The sequence below is a fragment of the Choloepus didactylus genome, chromosome 3, assembly GCF_015220235.1.
Source record: "Choloepus didactylus isolate mChoDid1 chromosome 3, mChoDid1.pri, whole genome shotgun sequence".
In the NCBI taxonomy this organism is placed as follows: domain Eukaryota; kingdom Metazoa; phylum Chordata; class Mammalia; order Pilosa; family Megalonychidae; genus Choloepus; species Choloepus didactylus.
The window spans coordinates 84416993-84426012 of record NC_051309.1 but is presented as its reverse complement, the minus strand read 5'-3'; the positions used below and the strand labels follow the sequence as shown (position 1 = coordinate 84426012).

Sequence of the window (9020 nt, the reverse complement as noted above, 5' to 3'; positions counted from 1 at the left end):
CCAGTTGAAAATATAATACATTTTTTGTGTATTTTTTCCCATGACTAAAGAATTTACTGATGGGAGCTTACAAACTGGAAGGAAAGTTCTTGTCCATGGAAATGCAGGGATCTCCAGGAGTGCTGCCTTTGTTATTGCATACATTACGCAAACATTTGGAATGAAATGCTGAGATGCATTTGCTTATGTTCAAGAAAGAAGATTTTTTATTAATCCTAATACTGGATTTGTCCATCAACTTCAGGAATCTGAAGCCGTCTACCTAGCAAAATTAACAATACAGATGTCATCACTACAAATAGAAAGATCATTATCTGTCCATTCTTGTTCCACAGTTTGAAGAGAATATATGATGAAGATGATGATTTTGGAAACATGCAAGTGGTGACTGCATAGAATGTCTGACTCAAGAGCAACATTATAGAAAAGGTGAATTTTTATTTTGGAAGGAGAAAATGCTAGAGGCAATAATAATGTAAAATGGTGAAGGAAGGAAGGGAGGGAGGAAGGGAGGAAGGAAGGAAGGAAGGAAGGAAAGAAGGAAGGGAGGGAAGGAAGGGAAACCAAAAAAGAAGAAAAAAAAACAAGTAGTTTCTTTTCAATTATGTGTTGCTTCCAGAAATGTTTCTCTGCCAGTTGCTGAGCAACAGTTTAAGAAGATGTTGGACTTCTGCAATAGATGGCTCTGATGGTTTTACTACTTTTGGGGTATTTTTTTCACTTTACAGTTTTGTTATAAGCCAAGAATTTTGCAAAGAGGTATAATTGCAATAATACACTTTTCATCCTTGAAATTTATTTGTATATATAAAGTTATTAATTTTAAAAAATGCAAGTTAGGGGGATTTGTTTATAAAATTTGGGTAATTTGGAAACAGTTCCGGTTCGGATTGGAGCTGCGGCCGGGGCGGCGGTAACAGGGGCCGCGGCGATAACTGCGTGCAGCCGCCACCGCCCCCGCCTTCGCCCCGGCTCCCCGCCCCGGGCTCCACCCCCGCCGCTCCAAGCGCTTCACCCCGGCGAGGTCGGAGGGTCCCGGACTCCGACGGCGGCCCGGACGCCAACTCGAAGGTAGGTCCGGGGTGTACGGCTCCGACCGCGGAGGCAGTGGAGGAGGAAATGGCAGGACCTAATCAACTCTGCACTCGCCGCTGGACAACCAAGCTTGTAGCTGTTCGGTTGAAGGATGAAGGCTTTTTTGAATATGTGGACATCTTATGTAATAAGCACCGACTTGATGGAGTCACATTGTTGACATTGACCGAATATGATCTCCGATCTCCTCCTCTGGAAATTAAAGTCTTAGGGCACATTAAAAGGTTAATGCTCTCAGTCCGCAAACTGCAGAAAATACATATTGATGTTTTAGAAGAAATGGGCTACAACAGTGACAGTCCCATGGGTTCCATGACTACTTTCGTAAGTGCTCTTCAAAGCTCAGATTGGCTCTGTAATGGGGAGCCTTCACATGACTGTGACGGACCCATTACTGACTTGACTTCTGATCAGTACCAGTATATGAATGGTAAAAACAAACATTCTGTTTGAAGATTGGACCCAGAGTACTGGAAGACCATATTGAGTTGTATATATGTTTTTATAGTATTCGGGTTTACGTCTTTCATCATGGTTATAGTCCACGAGCGAGTGCCTGACATGCAGACGTATCCACCACTCCCAGATATTTTCTTAGACAGTGTTCCTAGAATCCCATGGGCCTTTGCCATGACAGAAGTTAGTGGCATGATTCTGTGCTATATTTGGCTCCTGGTTGTTGTTCTTCACAAGCACAGGTCAATACTTCTGTGAAGGCTCTATAGTCTGATGGCCACTGTTTTCTTGCTTCGCTGCTTTCCCATGTTTGTAACCTCCCTCTCCGTGCCAGGACAGCATCTACAGTGTACTGGAAAGATATATGGCAGTGTATGGGAGAAATTACACCGGGCCTTTGCCATTTGGAGTGGCTTTGGTATGACCCTGACTGGCGTTCACACTTGTGGAGATTACATGTTCAGTGGCCACACAGTTGTCCTAACTATGCTGAATTTCTTTGTCACTGAATGTACACCAAGAAGCTGGAATTTCTTGCATACCTTATCCTGGGTTCTCAACCTCTTTGGAATCTTCTTCATTTTGGCTGCTCATGAACATTATTCCATTGATGTGTTCATTGCTTTTTATATCACAATGAAACTCTTTTTGTATTGCCATACTCTGGTCAATACCAGAGCTTATCAGCAGAGCAGGAGAGCAAGGATTTGGTTTCCCATGTTTTCTTTCTTTGAATGCAATGTTAATGGCATGGTACCTAATGAATATTGTTGGCCATTTCAAAACCAGCAATAATGAAAAGGCTGATTGGTTGAAGACAGTATCTTTGTCATGGGTTTGTGATTAAATACACAATAGTTGTTGAAAATGAATAACGTTGCCTCCCCCCACCTAGGTTGTTCCTGGATGCCTTGCTTTTTGCTTATATGTTGACAAAGTAAGGTTCCCTGTTCCGAGCAGGGCTAAGATTGTAAAAAGCAAGAAAGAGCAATCAAGAGTCCTTACATAGCTGTTTGAAAGAAAACTTAAGAATATGTGTTCTGCCCTTCTCTTTAGACAGAGTTAATGTTTGTGATTGAAGTCAGGCTGTTACCCTTACTTGTTGAGTATTTGCTTATTGAACTTAAGCAAATCAGCTTAAGCAGTTTGCTGGTTGAAGGATTTTTACTGGTTCCAAGTAGGACTCTAGTCAAGAAATAATATTTTTTGAAGCCCCTTATTATCTTCAAAGGAAAAGTCCCTACCAAGTGAGCAGTACTTGTTCTTTGAACTAATCTCTTTGTCTGTTTAGAAAATGCAACTCTGGAAAGCGATCCATTTTATTGACAAATAATTTTTGCCTTCTAAGTCATCTTTAAGAAAAGTATACTGAATAAACCAGGATGCAGGCACAAAGAGAATGAAAGGGACAGTTGATGAGATGACAGAGTGCTGATGGGGAAACTACCTGCCTCCTCATCAATGCAAATGTAGTGCTGGCATTTTTTTTTTTTTTTAACCAAAGATGCAACAAAAGATGCAGTTCTTATTTTGTCTAAGGATTCAGTACGACCATCAGTAAGTATTCATGAGAGAAAAATGGTTGCATCCATAAAAATAAAATTGACTTAATCTTAGTAATGTAGGTACCTGGAATCACTTTGTGCTATAGTTGTTAGTTAGACAAATGACAGCCCAATTTTATGCTTTTTTAATGATGTTATTTAATGAGTAAAATAGGAGTGTTTTACCAGATGCTAGATAAAGTTCTTATGCCCTTAAATAGGGAGGTGTGCATGCAAACTTTTTCCTCTTTCTGAAGACAAATTTATCACAGGTTTCAGACAAAACTTTTTGGTTCTTGAAATTTCTCCTTCTTGCTCATCAGAAGTGGGCAGTCTCAGACATATCTGGATGCTAAAATGTTTTGTTGTTTTCTATTTTTAAATATAATTGTGTACATATATTCTGTTTACTCTTAGTTTGGCAGTCAGGATAATTTAGTTGCTGTTCAGAACACTAGAAATTTAGTACCTTAAGTAATTTCCCCTTATGATAACATTCATCACTTTATTTTTAATGATTTTGTATACTAGTTATGATAGTAGGATGGTTTTGGTAGATTTGAACCCCACTGGTGAGCTTTGCCACTTGGAATATTAATTGTGTAGTCTTTACTTTCCATTTTAAAACAAGAAGTTAGAAAATGTGCTGGCATACTGAAGTCTAAAATTAGGCTCCTCAGCAGAAGCCTATTCCTTCCTTACCTGATGAAATATTTTATTTTTGCACTTTAATTCATACTCCTACCCTATATGAGGTACAGGGGAGCCTGAATGAATTTGACAAGAAAGGAGTATTATGCAAACAAATTTCAGCCAATGTTGAATGGCCCTAATTTGGATCTGTTCTGAACATTATTTTTTATTTCTCACTTGAGAAATGGTACAAGGCAATTCCAATTTTATTATGTTTTAAATCTCACACTTCAGGATCATCTAATATCTTAAATTGTTGATTCTATTACAACCTAGTGATAAAAAAAAATGCCAACATTTCATGTAAGGAAATTGCATAATCATGAAGGGTGAAGGATGCTTCTCCTGCCAGTTAGAATGGTGTGACCCTTGAAGTCAAAAGAAGTGTTACTGCCATTTTTCCCAAGTGGCAGTACAGGACCGAATTTATCTAGGAAGGGACTGATGTTGGCTTTTGAGAAAAGGTTTGAAAAACATTTGTGGCAGCATTAATTCAAAGAGATAATGAAATAGCTACCTAATGGTAAATTTTCCTAATGTCAGTCTTCTTTCCTTCATATGGATTCTATTCTAGAAAAAAATAGAAGAAAAAAGCAACTAACTTTGCAGAGCTATTGACATTGAAAGTGGCCTGACAACAGACTGCAATGAGGATTATAAAATAACTTTTCAGCCTTGCATTTATTCATATGCGATTTGAGAAAAAGGTAAGCTAGATTTATAATTTATTGTTCTAACTATTACAAGGCAGTGTTTACAAAAATTAATCATCTCCAAGTCTCTTTCTTGGAAAATATTGTGACAAAATTCTTTTCAGCTTTTTTTTTTTTTTTTTTTAAGTGAAACCTACATTTTAGTTGCTTTTTATATTGTCCAGAAAGTTCCAGATTTTCTTTGTATTTCTTTTCTTGTAAAAATCTAAACCATAGTGAAAATCGTATTTATGTTTACATTTTGGGCACGAATGTGGCTATGTAGAGAAGTTTACATGAGTTAGGTCTACATAATTTTTGACCTTGTATATGGTTCTCCCATTGCAGGCTTATGAGACTTTAGTATAGAAGAAACCAAGGTTTTTGGTTTGAGTATGTAAACTGGGAGGTTATGTTGAAAGTCTTGGATATATTTTCTGTGTTCCTACAGGGCAGCATTGCCTTTTTTCTTTTTTTAAAGCCCAGGCAAAAGCAGTGTTACTCCCAGCATACCTGAAGTTGGTAGGGAGTAGGTCTTGAAGAAGGCAAGTTTTACCGTTATCGCTAAATAATTTGGGGGCAACCTTTAGCTATGCTGCAGAATTCTCAACATGACTATCCTCTCCAGAGTTCTTTGTGGCCAGAATTGCTAGGGCAAAAATACAACTTCTATATGCTGGCTCCATTTATTAGTATCCTTTCAAATCAGAAAGCAATGAGCTTAGCTTTAGAACCAGTCAGTTAAAATAAGCGTGGGTTGATCACAAGAAAAACCCATTGATGAGAGAGACCTACTGGTGGCGTAACTGTTTTAAGAATGACATTGCAAGTGGTGATCTTTCCTACTTTGTATCTGCCTGAGTGTTATTACTTAGAGTTCCAAAAATCCTATAATTTATAAACAAGGAACAGAGGAGCCAAATCCTTTAATAGCTAATGTGAAAAAGTCTGGTTTAGGGAATCTGTTTGGACAGTGTTTGTTACTAAATTCATATTCATAACACTAACCTGCTTTGACTGTATTCAGCAAAAGGCAATTTCATCATTAATTTAACAGCAAACTTTTTTGAGGATCCTAGTTCCAAATTCCAGAGGACATTAATGTATTCTTGTTTTAAACTCTCTGGTTTAATCAACTTAATTCTTTGATGGTCTTTTTGTAGACTTACCACTTACTAGAAGTAATTATAGTAATAGTGACTTGGTTTTTTAAGGTTTTCAGGTACTTGACACAAAAAAACCTCTTCTAGAATAGTCCAGTTGCTTTCTTAAGCAGTCATGGTGTCACTTAGACATTTTCAAAGCCAACAAAGCATTTCAGTGCCAACTTTACTTGGATTTGTAAAGTTTAGTCTGAATTCTCCCTATACCTCTGTATAGGAGAATTGTTAGGAACATCAAAGGTCAGAATGCTTCAGGTGACCAATAAGAAAGGAAAGAGGCTTTATGGTTTGGTTTTGTTTTCCTGTCTTTTAGTGGCTTTTAATGGCTAAAATTGCTCCCAGCAAATGCCACCAATTGCGCGTAACTAAAATGAGACCTATTCCTTTGCATTGAGTCCAATATAAATATCTGTGAGATCTATAAGCTATGTTTCAACTGTTTTTTTTGGAATATATTCTACCCTAAATTTAACCAAAAGCCTTCTTACTCGGTGTACTCCGAGTCTCAGCATAACAAAGCATTGAGCCTGATAGGGAGGGAGAAGGAATAATATGTTAATTTTATTGTCACTTCAGGTCTGTTGTTTCAATCTAATCTACTGGGTTGTCTGAGGATTTGAACACAGATAGCCAAGTGATGTTACCAGTTAGTAATGTCATCTTACAAATGTTTCATTTTAATGATTTTTCATTCAGAGAATCTATGGGTTGTTAGGAACTTGTAACAAAAGAAGTGAAAACTGGTATTTAATGAGGGAAGCAAAATTAGCTTGGACTAAAATGGGGCATGTTTTGAGAATTCTACCCATATGCCTCCCTATCCACAGAGAAACTAGTATTACTTGAAGATGTGAAAGTTCCTGTGGTAGCCATACCTTGAAGCACAGTATTGTACATAAGTAAATATCTTGATTCTAAATTAAATCCAGATTTAACTAATATATATTATTTTATATCTTTGTTTTATTAAAATGTATAAAAACACTAAAAATAAAACATTTGAAAGTTGAAAAAAAAACAGGGGGGGGGGGTAATTTATACCAAAAGAGTTTAATAAAGTTTGCTAAAAATTCATTTTGTGTTATATATATTACATTTTAAAAACAATTTTATGGTTCAGTTTTATGATGGAGCCTTTTACAGAAACATTAACAAAATGCAGGAATCTGCCATGTTTCTCTCTTTTAGTATAATTTGATACCTTAATTGTCCTTTCATTTTTCTAAGTTCTTCTTGGTCCTTCATTAATAGTCTTTAACTCTTGTCATTAGCCAATTTTCCTTACTTTAACATGATCCAATTATTGCTTCCTTTCCTGTTACCTTCCTAATTTGTTTATTCCATTAAAAAAAAAAAAAGTCTAATGAACAAAAGATGTTTTACTTTATAGTAACAGATTCTCCCCCAAAAAGGATAGTGTTAGAAGTTTCAAGTGATTTCCCTTTTTTGCATTATTTATTACACATTCTTTTGGGAACCTGTTTTGTTTTTGTTTTTGTTTTGTCCGAAATGGTTCTAAATAGAATATACCAATGTAGCATTATTGTTTTTTTTTGCCCCTAAGTGAAACCCAAAAAAGAAAGTGCCTTGCATCATTTAAAAAAATAAAAAGATAAATCTTCATGACCTCCAAAATTAATATATAGAACAGTGAAAAGTAAGATTAATGTTTTCTATAATTTCTGTTTTTTAAACCATGAATTAGTTTAAATAAAAACATTACAGTTTGAAAAGACCTTAGTAAATTATTTGGAACATGTTCATTTTATGTTATCTTAATGATTCTGTGAGAGTGCTCCAACCCTGATAGAAGCTTTTCTCTGAAAATGCATTTATTGGGAAAAGTGATTTGTGGGAGACCTCATGGTTTTAAATTAGCTTTTTAATAAGTTCTTCAAATTGAGTTAATCCAAATTTCCCCCATAATTTGCATTAGCAAAGTCACTTTATGAATCTTTGGTTCTCCGTGTTTTTATTTATATATATAAAACTTGTTTTAAGAAAAACATTTACAATTTTAAGGTTGTGATGGCAGGAGGAAAGGAGTGTTTTTAACCTTTTGTAATTGATGACTTAAGGGTGGCACAAACAAAACTCTTTGTATTTCACTCTTTTCAGTCCTCTCTTGAGGTGCTGTATTGATGGAAATGATTTCTATATATTCCCTTGGTACCAAGAGGTACCATGCAAGGTAACCTATTACACCGAGTTACTTGCTTTACTTACCTATGATGTAATAATATCGCAAAAGCTATTTTATCCAGCCTAGTGAAAGAATGGAGATGGATTAAAATGCTTTGTTAATTATGAGTTAATTCCTGTTGATCCAAGTAATATTCTTCTGATTTCTTTTGCCTTACCCCATTTTACCATTAATCCCATTATGGTCAAGTATTTTGTTGTGTGATTAGGTCATTTGGTTTGGTGGTCTAGTGGAGTCAAGATTTACATTGGATATTCAGAAATTCCAGTTAGCAAAGTGCCAGATAACATGCTTTCCAGTATACAGATGACTTATCGGATGGGTCAGCAAAGATCTCTCTTGCAATTTAATAATCTCTGATGCTTCATTCTGCAAAGAATCTTCGTAATTGTAAATTTGTTTTAAAAAGGAGGTAGTAAGATTTTTTTTATTAGCTTCTTAAATACACATATACTCTCTAGTAATCTGGCCAAAAATACAGGTTTGGTTATTGATATTATTTTTTTTATATTATTTTATTACTGGTAATTTTCCACTTTTTCTAACCACTGTGATTTTTATGTTGTCACTGAAGTGCCTGCCCAGCACTGTATATTAAAAACAGTCTCTCACAGACACTAGAAAAAGTACTGCCATCATCTTGGGTACAATATTAATGTGAACAAAACATGGCGTTTATTCTCCTTCATAGGAACATTGCAAGTTTGTTTTTTCTTGGATCCTCCTTCACCTCATACTCAACTAGTTATTCTGGTAGCTCATCCTATTCTTAACTTCCCATGGTCCACTTCTGTGATTCCTTTACTTCCACTGATGTTTTGTGATAGTTAACTAAGATAAATTTAACCAATCATGATTTATTTCCTAGAGTATTCTAATAATGTATGTATAACATAGCACCCAATCTTAAAGTTAAATATGTAATCTGGGCACAGAACTTAAAAGTGAAATTGTGTGAAACCATAGGAAAACTGTTCTTAATGTCTATTTTTGAAAGTAGGAAATAATTTATTGAAAATATTCAATTGGAGAGGCAGTATATGTACCTCTTAATTTCAGTCAATTGGTTCATGTTAATTTCTTATCTATTAGATGTTTAAACAGCAGTTACCTTTGCTTATTGGTATCTACTCTGGTGGAAATGTTAAACAGTGATAGCTTTTGCTATACCAAC

General features: G+C 35.6%; 1 pseudogene; it reads left to right on the top strand.

Annotated features, from left to right (window-relative positions):
- The first annotated feature begins 1098 nt into the window (after positions 1-1098).
- Positions 1099-2366, top strand: LOC119528687 (annotated as a pseudogene).
- The last annotated feature ends 6654 nt before the right edge of the window (positions 2367-9020 follow it).